Below are 14913 nucleotides of genomic sequence, written 5' to 3'. Positions count from 1 at the left end.
GGTCATTCGATTTGTACATGGCCGCATGCTGTTTCACCATGGTGACTTCTAGCAGTCTTGGTCATCATAAACGGGTTTCATGTCTGTGGTCTAGGTCTTTCGCCTCATCACTTCCGTTACGAAGTTCGTATCAGGAATTGGGGTCTGGAAGTCTCAGTCCTACCACGCTCATGTGTCCGCGAGCAAGAACATATGTATATGCTTATGATCTCACCTTTCTGCAAACAATGTGCCGAGGGGTTTATACGCATATGTTTCGACCTGAGATGTACCACCTGTTGAACCGCTGAGGGATGACCAGAAGTGGAAATGTTGACGGTGCTGCATGGGATAATGTCGAACACTGCAGCACGTGGAGAGTTTTCTCGGCTTTGCCGTGAAGTCTTTTGCGGTTGAGGAGGTAGACACCAACCTGAGTCTAGGGTGGTGCAAGTGGCACAGTTTGTTGCAGGAATCCTTCGCGACACACAATACAAGTGGTCGCTTTCTTCTTGCTGCAATTGTAAGTATATTAGGTTACGCTGTTGTCCATGTCTTGGAGCCGTCATTGAATTGAGGTGAGAAAGAAAGGTGGTCGGAACTCTATCAGCCGTTTCTATCGTACCCGTTCCCTATCGCTATCGCGCACTTCTGCTCATATCTTTGGGAGGAATAATCAGGCCTCTCCGCATGAACAAGATCCAAAATTTATGGGGTTGCGACGGGCACGGCGAAGGGAGGCACAGAGGTCTCAAATACACGCTATCCCCGAATCAGGTAGCGCACGCGTAGAACATGTTGCAACCCGGCGTGCGGCGTATGCGCTTCCTGGAAAGGCGGACCTGGTGCTAACGCTTTCGGAGCATCCTTGCGATACTTCAAACGCAGCTAGGCTCGTTACACGATACTTACGATCCAGAGGTGAGAACGTCGATGAGTATTGTGGGACGGCTGGGATGGTGAATAGGAGGCTTTTCTTCTGGCGGGCTGGCGTGAGAACTTGAGACTTTGAGCTCGGCTGTGGGGGCGGATGTTTATGGTTTGTTGGCCGCGAGAAGAGATGAAGGCAAAGTAGAGATCTTTAGGGTGACTGATAATGCGGGTTTCCTATCAAATGAGGTGCAACAAGGGCCCGGATTTCTGTCTCAAAAGTCCAGTCTGGAGAAGAGAATCACGAAGCTGCTAGTTTTGGGTTTTGAAAGATCCGACAAAACTGGAGGCTTTTTCAAACCCTTCTTTCCGATCTGGACTCTTCATTGTGAGTAGTTTTCTCGATTTATACGGCGCCGAATGTAGGCTCTGGACGGGAACGATCAGCAGGAGATTATCTAGACCGGAGCATTCACCGTCATGGGACATTGTGTGCGTACAAATTATAGAAACAAGTTGAGGTGTCATGACTACTACTCTCTGCAAGGCTTGCGACTTTTTTAGTGGTTGATGGGAGAAGGGATGTCTACAGGGCACCAGCCGCCATGGTGGAAGACGAGCCGGAGCGCTCAGAGAATCTGACGAAGAGCACGATGGTTCAGACGTTTCTTATCTGCAAATTGTTATCCCCTTTGCTTCCAAAGCATGTACCCATAGGTTCTTGATCTCTCCAAGCCAACTCCACTGCACCAGTGCTCGACCCTGTCTTCTCATGGATCCCCCGATTATCACTTAGGCGCATTCTTGTGGTACGTAAACGAGTCGGGAGCATTCAACTTGGTTGGCTCTTTCATAGATTCAGGATATCGACCATAGCAATGCTGTGAATCCCCTCCGAGAACAGATTGACGTGACCTGCGTCGCATCTTCCGTCAAGGTGAACTTTTCTTGGATTCTCACCTATGGCTACTCGGTTGTTGAGAAAGATTCTTGGTGGTGGATTACCATCTCGTAATGATGAGTTGTCCGGATCTTGGCTCCCATTCTCCAGAAAGTTCTCCTTGACAGATGAGCAGGTTTACGCCGCCAAAGCCAACACTTTGAGGGAACACTTTTTATGAAAATGGGCCGCACTCTGCTCCACGTACCACCGGCTCCGACCACCAGATCGAACCCAGTCTCGCTGCTATACTCGAAATGCATGTTCGGCCCTTGATCACTTCTGCTTATGCTGCGTAAGAGAGTTCCCCAACGGATGTCCTCCTTGGGAGTAGACTATCATCATCATCTCTCTTAATTGCTTGCGATCGATCTCAAACATCGGTGCAACGCACTCATCAATGGGTTTGATACTGATGAAGGCCCTCCCATGTTTGTCCGAGGCGACGCAGTCTTCGCCTTCGAGCCAGCATGCTTCATCATAGAATCCCAGAGTCCGGCTTCGCGGATGGCAAGAAACCCGCTCTCGGCATGGAGATCAAGCAGAAAAACGGTAGGTGGGTAATATACGATGAGGTCGCCTATCGCCCCACTAGTACCGCCTGCGCCAGTACAGTACGAAATGCATTGACCACGTTCAGGACCATCTGACTCGCGATTACCATTATCTGCTTAATTGTATCAAAGAGTACCTATATTTGGCCCGAGAATGGAATATAACTCGTAAGTCGCGCAGAGATGATCCTCCTCCCCGAGCTCGCTTCTAGCCCAATATTGCACACCGAGTGCATCCAGATGAAAAGTCAAACATCATCGTTGTGTTATTTCAGCTCGGCTCCGCCTATAATGTCTGGGTCACCGCACAAGTGGCAGCAGGCAGAGATATCAGCGCCAACAGGAACGGAGTCCCATTCAGCGACCCTGCGGCCGTGAAGCCTCCGGCGCCGCCGATTGTCCCGCCTGCTGACGGTGTCTCTTCCTCGGTGCAGCCGTCCGCAACTCACTGGAGAATGTGCGGCCAGTATTGCTATCCCGTCAATATCTGCACCGGCGGCGATGGCCGCAAGCGCATCGCGGATCCCTGCCAGGGCGTTGGGGTATCTCACTGGAACTGGTAAGCGTCTTTTCTTTATGGGCGGGAGTGGCGGGAAGCTCGGGGAATTTTGTGTCAATTCAACTAGTCTCGTCAACTCTACCAGCGTTTTCATAATTCGATTGACTCTCCAACCTTGGAAGCGAGCTCTTAGAGTCTGAATTTTGGGACTGGCGTGTCCGTGTTGTTGCACATATGTGTCGAAACCGTGCTATCTGTCGGCTTCGGGCATTGTGTATGAAGCACCCGCTTTGAGGCTGGGTGCGTTAGAAACCGCCTAATAGTACAACGATTTGTAGTAAAATTACCGGTGAACTATAAGTAGCTACATAGCGAAATGTTGTCCTGGAATTCCAAATCTTAGCAAAGCATTTTGGCACTTAGAAAGAGGAAGTATTGGGTAACTATAAGGAATTTAAGCTGTCAGAATGATGGCGTTAGACGATCTAAAAGTATACAATGGGTCATTGTTGAACTCGTCGCGGCACGGCTCTCTTGGAACCACAGACTCAGCTAAACTGAAGACAAATGCCTCAACGACGGATGCAATGTATGAATTTTGTTTGAGAATTGTGTTTGAACCTGCAGACCCGGCCGCAGTGACTTCTCTCCCACGGGCCCTGTGCAAGCGTTGGAGAATGACCCCTCCGGATAATAAGCGAACAGCGGAGATTCCTATTAGTGGTTGGTGTTGCGCAAAATGTTCTTGGGGGAATACAGATCGGTTGAGATAGATCGTAACTTTTTTTTTGCAGATGTGATGTGGAAGCGAGCCAGACCTTTTCACTTGTTCTGTCTGGAAGAGTCTGCAAGGCTGATAGCAAAACCATGTGTAATCAGTATCAGTATATATAATAGAATAAGATAGGGCTGAACTAAAAAACCTTAAATTTGTATATACAGTTAATTATAAATTCGAGTTCGCTACGCTTTTTAATTAGACATCGTAAATAAATAAATTAATATTCGTAATTATTAAAATCTCTTTCTCTACTTTTAATTATTTAATAACTTTATTATCTTCTATTAAAATTTAGTAATTTCTTTCTAAAACTATAGATCGTAATTTACGCTTTTCGAATATAAGAAAATTATGAAATTTGATCTTATAATTCTTTAAAGATAAGGAGTTCAAATATCGCTTATTAAAGATCGCTTATTAAAGATCGCTTATTAAAGATTACTTATTAAATTTACTCGATAGCTTTAATTAAATAAATAGATTATAAATTTAATTTATAGACTTACTCGTATCGAATAACTAGTCTTAGTAATTTAGACTTATAGCTAGTCGAGATATTATCTATAGTTAACTCTATATTTATATCTCGCTTCGAGAGTTAATTATATTATAAGCTTATTATAATATATTTCTTTTTTAGAGTCTAAATAGAGAATTCTAAAATTGCTATATAGACTATTAATTTATATAAATCTATCGTAATAATTATCTTATTATTCGAAAGTCGCGACTTTCTCTATTTTTATAACTATTATTATATTATTATTTAATATTAATTAAGAGAATAATAAGTCTTTTAAGATTATTAAATAAGTATATAAAGTTTTTATTATAATTAAATAGCTCGTTATTATTATATAAGCTTACGAGTAAAGATCTATAAATTAGATTCATATTTTTTTTTTAATTAGCGCTATCGAAGTAAATAGATAAGAAATCTTTAATAAGCGATATTTGAATTTCTTACACTTTAGTAATTATAAGACTAAATTTAAGAATTCTTTTTTTTATCTAAAAGCCCATATTTCGTTCTATAATTTAAGAAAAAAATTCTAAAATTTTAATAGAAAATAAAAAGGTTATTTCAAATTAAATAATATATATCTATTTTTTAATTAGAGCTATTCGGCTATCGAGCGAACTTTAATAAGCGATATTTAATAAGCGATATTTAAATTCCTTATACTTTAATAATTGAAAGACTAAATTTAAGAATTCTTTTTTTATCTCAAAGCTCATATTTCGTTCTATAATTTAAAAAAAAAATCCTAAAATTTTAATAAAAAACAAAAAAGTTATTTTAAATTAAATAATATATATCTATTTTTTAATTAAAGCTATTCTATTAGAATTAATAAAGATACGATATTAGTATAAATAAGATAGATTAAGAATAATAAGACTATCGAATTATATATATAAAAAGAAGATATAATATAATAGAGAATATCTTCGTTAAGGTACTAGATTATAGGGCTAAGTAATATATTAAGAATACGCTTATAATACTACTCTCTCTCTCTTAATAGTTATATTTTCATAGCTAATAGATCGAAGATATACGTCTATTACTTACTCTATTTCTCTAAATATTTATAACCTCTATAAACCTTAACTAAAGAAGATTTACTAGAGATTCTAGAGATATAGATAATATCTTATCTATATATAAATAAGAATCTCTAAGCTCTTCTCTAATTTTCTTATTATAGTCTTTCGATAGAATTAAAGAAAATTTAATATATATATATATTATAAATTTAATCGTTGGCTAAAAATTAATTAAAAATAAAAACTTTTAATATACTATATAAGATTAAATTAGTATTATTCTTCGACGGTAACGACGATAGTAATATCGCGTTCTAGAGATTTCGCTAATATATTATTAATAGAACTTTATTAAAATATTAAAGACTCTCGATTTAACGAAGATTTATAAAGAATTAGATAAATAGTTATCAAAAACGTAGTCTAGTATCGAACTATTATTTAATACTTATTTTTATAATCGTAAGAAAACTTATATAATAAGATCTAATTAATTAGCTACTTTCGAGTTAAATTAAACTATAAATACTAAAACTTTAAATTAATATTAAATAAGTTTCTCTATAGAATATTATATAGCTAATATTAATCGAGACTATCGACGATAATAGTAAGATTTATAGATAGCGTATTATAGTTTCGAAAGTCTTTTAAATATATAATAATAAGAAGAGTCTACTTAGTAAGTTTAATATAAGACTATTAATAAGTAATATAAATCTAAGAAATTAATTTTCGAATATAAAAAAATAAAGTCTTCTAAAGATATCGAATAATTTTAATTTATTAAAAAATATTATATTCGAGATATTATCGAATCTATATTAATCTCGAGTATATTATTTCTATATTTATAAAAAGCTCTAATAACTAAGCTTATATACTTTATTAAAATTTATATTAAGTTCGAAGTATTTATTATACTTTTATATATAAGTCTAATTTTATTTATAAGATTCTCTATTTTAATAAGACTTAAATTCTTTATATTAAAAGTAAAGCGAATTATAATTAAGTATTTACTCTTCTTTATATTAGTCTTAGTCTTTACTTTTATATATTACTTTATAAATCTTTTAATCTTCTTTTCGATAAATTTCTTAATAGATTATTAATATTAAATCTAAATTTTTATAATATATTTTTTTAATTTAGATATAGTCTAATCTCTTATTAATAGACGAATTAAGTTATAAAAACGAAGTTTTAATTTCTTTAATTTATCGTTTATTAGATTATTATTTCTAAGAAGATTAAGACTATTATTTCTAAAATTATATTTAATATATTTAATAAGATTATCGTAGAATTTAAGAAATAATTAACTTTCTTAGTTTATTTTATTATAAATATATTAATAGATTCTTTTAAGAATAAATAAGAATATCTTATATACGTTATTTAAATAATTTAGAAGATTATTAACTATAGAGTATAAGCGATATCGTTATCTAATAGATATATATTAACTAGCTTTTTCTTTAAGTCTCGCTATAATATAGATAATTTTAAAAGTATTAATAGAGAAATAATTATTTTTATAAGTAAGCTTATCTTAAATTCTTATTTTCTAGTTATTAAATAGTATTAAATTAGTATTTATAAAGATAGATAAATCTAATAATCTTAGACTAAGTAGTTATTTAATTTATAATTATCGATTTACTCTAAATATCTCGAAATCTTATAGAGTAGATAATAATAGAGATAAAGGCGGAGGCGGAGTAGAGATATTAGACGAGTTTTAGTCTTATATCTTACTCGATACTTTATAATATCGCTAGTATAGATTCTTAGTAAATAGAGATCGCTATATATATAATATATAAAGTTATAACGAATTTAGAAGTAAATATTTTATATATAGATTTTCGTAAGTAAGATAAAGCTAGCTATAATATATAGAAGATAGTAATTTAGAGAAAGTATTTTTATATCGATAATATAAAGAATAATATCTTAATATTAATATAGATAAAATTAAGTAAAAATTTAAGAAATTTATAATATATTAAATATAAGTAAAGCTAGATCGAAGAGATCTCTAGAGTTCTAGTATTATAAAGACGTATATAAGTTAAAAAGAATAGTAAATCTCTATATTAAGAGTCGAAATATATTATTTCTTCGCGGAGATCTATAATACTTATTTCTTAATTAATTAAATTATCGTAAAATCTATAAGTACTCTAAATAGTATTTTCTCGAATAATAGAAAGTTCGCTAGGGGTTTATTAATCGATAATAAATTTTTTACGAGAAACGAAGCGAAGAAGAATTTCTTATATTCGATATAGAAAACTCGATTTTTAATAGATTAAGCTATCGTTAATAATATAGATTATCTAATATAGATTCTTTCAAATAATATAAATATCTAATAACTTGAATATATAATAGAATTTCTATATAATAGATATACTTAGCGTTTTCTTTATTAAACTCGATCGCTTACTTCGAGTAGAAAGTGAAAAACCCGTTAATTCTCTTCGTCGAAGGGTATATAAAGAAGTCTTATTATAATATTAAGACTAGTATAGATACGATACTAGTATAGATAAAATAGATTAAGAATAATAAGACTATTAAACTATATATATAAGAAGAAGATATAATATAATAGAGAATATCTTCGTTAAGATACTAGGCTATAGGGCTGAGTAGTATATTAAGAATACGCTCGTAATATATTCGACTATCGAGCGAACTTTAGTAAGCGATATTTAATGAGCGATATTTAAATGCCTTGCACTTTAATAATTGAAAGACTAAAATTAAAAATTCTTTTTTTATCTAAAAGCTCACATTTTATTCTATAATTTAAAAAAAAATCTTAAAGTTTTAATAGAAAATAAAAAAGTTATTCTAAATTAAATAATATATATCTATTTTTTAATTAGAGCTATTCGACTATCGAGCGAACTTTGATAAGCGATATTTGAATTCCTTACGCTTTAATAATTATAAGACTAGATTTAGAAATTCTTTTTTTATCTAAAAGCTTATATTTCGTTCTATAATTTAAAGAAGAGATCTTAAGATTTTAATAGAAGATTAAAAAGTTATTCTAAAATTAAATAATATATATCTATTTTTTTATTAGAGCTATTCGACTATCTTTTAATAATTATAAACGCTAATTTATTTATTTACGATAACTTAGTTAATTTAATTAAAGAGCGTAATAACTCTAAATTTATAATTAACTATATATATAAATTTAAGATTTTTAAGCTTAGCTCTATCTTATTCTTTTATATATATTAATTTAAATATATATTCTTTATTAATAATTATAGTATTTATCTTTAATCGATTATTCTTCGATAATTAAATTCTAGATAATAGTATATTATATTTAATAATTTTAAAAGATTATATAACGAGTTAAGTATAATAATTAAATTATAAATTTAATCGTATTAATATCTAATAAAAATCGAGTATTAAAGCTATTTCCTCTATATATATATTTATTAATTCGAAGATATATTATTTAGAAGTTAAAGAGAGTATAAAATATATATCTTAAATAACTTTAACGCGTTTAACGCGTTTAAAACGAATTTAAGCGAATAAAAAAACTGTAAAAAATACTTAAATACGCGATTTTCTCTTTAACGACGATAGTAAAGTATTTAATATATTAATCTCTTTATAGTTTATAAAAATATTCTTTCTTTTAATAAATACGAAGTTTTAAAATTTTTAGCGAGTTAGTTCTAGAGTAAAGAAAAAAAGTTATATTTATTTTTAAGTATAAAAGTAAAGAGGTTTTTTATAAGATAGTAAGATCTCTTTTAATAAAACTACGTAGTAGCTATATAATTACGAGGTCTAGATACGTAGTTAATAAAATAGATAGATTAATTACTAAATAAATTAATAACTAAAGAAAAAAGAAGAAGAAAGAGAACTTATAAGTATTTAAGACTTTATTAAGTATATTAAATACTAGCTTTAACTACGTAGCTTATAGTCTAATAAATAATATAAGCGAATCTATTAGTTTACTTCGAGTACTTTTATTCTTATAACTATATTCTCTCTTAGAAGATTTAATCTTTCAATCTTATTATTATTACGTCTTATAATTAAATACTTATAAACTTATTAATCTTTTATATATTACTTATTACTAGCTTAGATATAATTTAAACTAATATATACTATAATAATATATTTAAACTTCTTATTCTAAGGTCTTTTTAAATATATTAATATATTTATATACTAAATCGCGATAGTATCGCTATATATATTATTATTTTAATTAATAAAATATAGATATATTACTATCTTATTACGATATACTATTATTACTATTATTATATACTATTATTATTATTATTACTTTAGTAATTATAGTAATTCTATTATTATAATTATAAAAGTCGCGCTAATAAGTATAAAAGTCTTACTTCTAATCTAATTTTTATTCTTCTTAATAATAATATTAATATTAACGCTATTATAAGTAAATATCTAGTTTTTCTTTATATCTACTATTTTACTTTTATTTATTTTTATTATAATATCGCGATAGCGAACTACTTATTATTATAATAATATAATATATATATTAATTAAAATAATAATTAAATAAGATTAAAGTTATTTAGATTAACTTTATATATAATAAATATCTCGAAGAATACTTTATAATACTTTTTTAAATAATATAAGAAGTATATTAATATATTAATAGTAATATTAAATCTTCGCTCTTATAATTCTATAGATTATTAAGTACTTATAATTATTATTATTTCTACGCCCCTCGCTATAACTAATAAATATTTATCTCTATTTTAAAGATATATTTAACTAAGAGAATTTAATAGCTTCTCTTATTATTATTTCTATTTTTATTTATAAATAAAAGAGATATTAAATAATTAAGAGGTTACGTTAATATATACTAATTTCCTTTTACTATTATTATATATATACTCTTATATATAACTCTTATATAATTTATATAGCGTTTTCTATTAGTTTATATTAATATAAATATAAATAATACTCTTATAAGAGTTATATATACGTCGTAAATCTAATACTCTATTACTAGACGAATATTCTCGCTATAACTTACTCTAATAAGAATATTTATATTATTCTTCGAGTATAAAATAAAATAAATTTTAATTAATATATATTAGAGTATATAATTAATATATATAGCGACTTATCGCGTTAAGAAACTTCGATATAATGCTATTATCTTCGTCGCTTCTTTTATTACTTCTTTTATTACTTTTTATATTAAGTCTTCTTTCGCTATCTAATAAGTCTTCTAGATAAGAAATTACTTTCTAATATAAGAAGATAAATAGATTAATATTAGATAGTAGTAATTATATATATAGCTTTAATAGCTACTTTTCTTATTATATATAGCGCCTTAGCGCTTTAGAATTAATCTATAAACTTTTTAGTTATATTTATTAAATCTTTTAGCTATAATTTCATTTATCTATTTAAACTCTCTATTATTACTATTTTCTTAATATATTTTACTTCTTAATTTCTCTTAATAATTATATTTTTAACTTTATCTTAAATATTAATTTATATAATTTCTTTACTTACTCGAAGTTCTTAATTATATTTTTAATATTTTTAAGATACTTTATTAGTTTCTATAAAGCTTTATAAGATAGAGAGTCTTTTTAGTTAATAAGATACTTAATTTCGCTCTTATAAACTCTTTTATCTAATATCTTATTAATCTTTTATTCTTCTTCTTTATTAATTAAGACTACTTATAATTCTAGATTATTTTTACGCGAGTACTATAACTCTAATAGCGATATATAAAATATAAAATAATTTTTTTTATATCTAGTAGAGAGATCTAGCTTATAAGCTTATATATCTATTTTCTCTAATATTTTAAAAAGTTTAAATTATTTATAATTAAGTTTCTTCTTTAATTATAAAGTATATATATTTAAGCTTTATAATAGTTACTGGCCGGAAAGGTATGGTATATCTTATAAAATATTTCATATCAAGTAATACTATACCGTACCCGGGTATAGTATGGATAGAGTCGGATACCATTTCATTTTTCTAGTATAGGTTCGGAATCTTGACGGAATATTCCACGATATAGTATATCTGTGGTATTATACTATAATATAGTATATATATAGAATATCTTAATTAGAATTTCTATATTTATAAAATAATCCGACTAAGATATATAGAATATATTTATTTTTCTTTATTAAGAGAGAGGGAATATAAAGAGTAATTTAATATAGCTATTTATCTTTTTATTAATAATAATAATTAGAATAATAATTAGAACTATAAGCGTCTCTATTCTTCTTCTTAAAATTATAATATAAAAGAATATTTTAAATTTTAAATCTTTAAATATTATAAGAATAAAATTCTATAATTATCTTTATTTATATATTTATTTTAACGCGTTAGATAAGCTTAATAAACTTTATATTTATTCTTCTCTCGAATTCTAATCTACTCTTCTATTCTACTTTATCTTAATTCTTTTAAATATCTTAAATCTATCTTTATCTAATTAAACTTATTAATTATTTATAAATAAATTCGCTTTTTAAGTTATCTTTAATCTCTTTATTAAGATTAGATCTATTATTATTAACTCTCTCTAATTATAAATCTATCGATTATTTCTCTTATATATTATAAAGTATTAGCGATATATTTTAATAAATTTATAAATATTAAACTTATTAAAGTACTTTTTATAATTTTATTATTTTTATTAATATAATTATTATAATTATTAATTAAATTTTTATATAAAGTATTATTAGCTCTTTTAATCTAATCTAATATATTAAGATCTTCTTTAAAATTAAATTTAATCTATTTAAGTTTATTTTCTCGATATTTTATATAAAGAATTATTATTAAAATACGAAATATTATTAATAAATAAAATTTTAAATATTATAATATCTTTTAATTATTAAGAAATATTACTTATATATAATAGTCTTCTATAAGAGAATAAAAAATATTATAAGTTATTTAAGCGATTATAATATATTTAAATTTTAATTTCTTTTATTATTCTAGAATTAAAAGATTTATTAAATTATTAAAAGAAGTTTTATAAAGATTAGAAGTAAGATTATAACTAGAATAATAATTAAAAGATTTATTTTTTCTTCTATATTATTAAAGTTAATTATATCTATTCTTATTATTTAAATTCTTAATCTCGAATTTTATTATTTAATTAAGCGTATTTTTATTTAATTAATTTATTCGCTTAGCTCTTTATAATTAACTATTTATATTAATATTTTAATAATTTTAAAATATTCTTATAAGCGTTTTTTAATAGATCTTTATCTATAGCTTCTCTCTAATATTAATCTTTTAATTTAATTTTTTTAATTTTATATTATTATAATTTAAATATAAAAATATAATTTATTTATATAAATAGTTTAAATCTAATTAAGTTCGATTATAGTAGATAGCTAATTTCTTATAAATCGTTTTAAAAACTTTAAAAAATTCTTTTTTCTAAAAAATTCTTTTTCTTCTTAATTTTTCGAGCTTTTTATTTATATAGTTAAATAAATAATTATAAATATTAAAGACGTAGTAAATTATAATCTTCTTTTCTCTATTTATTAATTTTATAAATTTATAAAAAAATCTAATAAGTTAAATTAAATATTAAATCTATTAGAAATTAATTAAAAATTATTTAGATATCTAGATTATAATTTCTATTTATAATTATTTTTTATTATTTAATCTTAAGTAAATAGTTAATTTATTTTCTAAGAAGTATATAATATTAATATAAAGAAGTAGAGTATAGATTAATATTTAATAAGTTAAATTTTAGCGAGTCTTAATATTCTAAAAGAGTTTAAAAAAGCGTTTTTAATAATTTTTTTTTTTTTAAAAGATTAATATTTATCTAATATTAAAATATCTTTATTTTAAAGTTATTTAATTTATAATATAAAAAAGATCTCTTTATACTAATCGCTAATATTAATATATATAATAATTTTTTAAATTTTAATATAATTAATAATATAATAATTAGAATAATAATAAAAAATATTATATTTTTATTAGAATTATCGATAGATTAACTATACTTATTTAAATTTAATTCTTATCTTCTTTATTATCTTAGCTTCTCTAAAAAATTTTATTTATTAAAATAATTTTAATATTATTTAGAAGTTTTTTTAAAATTAATTAAATAATATACGCTATATAAAGAATATATTATAAATAATTTAAGAATTTAAATTCTTTAATATTAAGTAAATTATTTATTATAAAAATAAAAAAATAAATAATTAAATTATCGAAGAGTATATTATTATTACTAGCGTTATTAATTATAAATTTAAATATATAAATTTTTATTTTATATTTTATAAGAATTAGATTAATAATACTTATAAGTTTCTAATTAGTATATTTATCTTCGATATACTTAAAATCTATAAAAATCTTATACTATTATTAATTAATATTAATAAAAAAAATTAGAATTATTATAAATAATTAATAATTATAAAATAATTAATAATTTAAAATTAGAGAGATTTTAATATTATTAATTAATAAATTCTTTAATAATTTTAACTCTAGCTTTATAGTTTTTTTTATTAACTAATTCTTTATAATAGATATTAATTTTAATTATATATTAAAGTTAAGATAACGTAAAAATTATAATATTTTAAAATTATTAATAATTATAAATAAAATATTAATATTTATAATTTAGTAATAAAATTATTTTAGAAAGTCTTTATATATAAGCTTTTAATCTTTTAGTATTATAAGAGAATTTTAATATTATTTTTTCTAGAGTAAATAGTAAGCTAGATATTCTATTTATCGTTTTATTTATTAATAATCTATATTATCTAATTTAGAAATATATCTAATTTTTATAATTATTAATTAGATTTATTTACTATAAATTACTTAAATTAGATTTTTTAATATATTTTTTAAACTTAATATATACTATTATATTACTTATTTTATAATTTATAAATAGATAAATTAGAATTTTATTATAATAACGATAAATAATATATAGCTTCTCGAAATCGACAAGCATATATTTATTAAATTATATTTATTTCTAAGATTTTTTAATTTCTAAGTCTTAATAAATAGGTTAACGATTATTACTAGATTTAAATTAATTTTATATAGCTTATACTATCTTTATTTACTATTATATCTATTATTTTTTATTATTAATATTAAAAAGAAAGTAAGATTTATTATTATCTTTATATTAAAATATATTTATCGATATCTTATACTAAGTATTATCGATTAAGAAAGCTAGACTTATATTAAATAGAGATTTAATTAATATTTTAAGATTAAGATATTTAAAGAGAAATTAAAAGAGATATATAAACGAATAAAATATTAGAAATAAAATAAGATTAATATTTAATATATAAAAATAATTCTATCTTCTTACTATAATAGAAACTTATATCGCTTTAATAATATATTACTATATTATTTTTAATATTTTAAATTAGAGATTAATTCTTTTTAATTAATATTATAATTAATAGTTATATATTTAAAAGTATATAATAACGTTAATATAGAATTAGTATTTAATTTAATTAATTTAAAACTTTAATTAGTCTAGCTATTAACGCTTTTCTATTTAATATAATATATATTTAATTCGCTTTAATACTACTTATTCGCTATTATA

Source organism: Letharia lupina, assembly GCF_014066315.1.
Source record: "Letharia lupina isolate WasteWater1 chromosome Unknown contig_12, whole genome shotgun sequence".
NCBI lineage: Eukaryota > Fungi > Ascomycota > Lecanoromycetes > Lecanorales > Parmeliaceae > Letharia > Letharia lupina.
The sequence above is the reverse complement of the archived record's forward strand: the minus strand, read 5'-3'. Positions refer to the sequence as shown.